Raw genomic sequence first — 424 nt, 5'->3', positions numbered from 1 at the left:
CAAAATATGAAAATAAAAAGCGAACAATTTATTCAGCGTTATTCAAGTTTAGGAGACACGAGGATAGTAACAATTGAAAACATTGATAACACAAAGGTTTCTATCATAAGTTTAAATCGGCTACATGCATATAGGACAATGGACAGTAAACAATCATTTGAGATAACATACATTTTTTGTTAACATATAGTTGTATGTATAAATATGAATTTATTTAGAAATTAGATCATTTTACCTTTATTCTATCATTTAGTTCATATTAACTTCTTGCATGTATGATCAGCTCTATACACTTTTTTTGTTAATAGCAAAAGTAACATTCCAACTTCTCATTTGAGTATAACACACTCAATAAAAGGTAATTTCAGAATGTCACCTCGATATTAAAGCCAAGAACATACTTACATAGAGACCAACATAAATA

Source organism: Misgurnus anguillicaudatus, chromosome 24, assembly GCF_027580225.2.
Source record: "Misgurnus anguillicaudatus chromosome 24, ASM2758022v2, whole genome shotgun sequence".
Lineage (NCBI taxonomy): Eukaryota > Metazoa > Chordata > Actinopteri > Cypriniformes > Cobitidae > Misgurnus > Misgurnus anguillicaudatus.
This window is presented reverse-complemented; position numbering follows the sequence as displayed.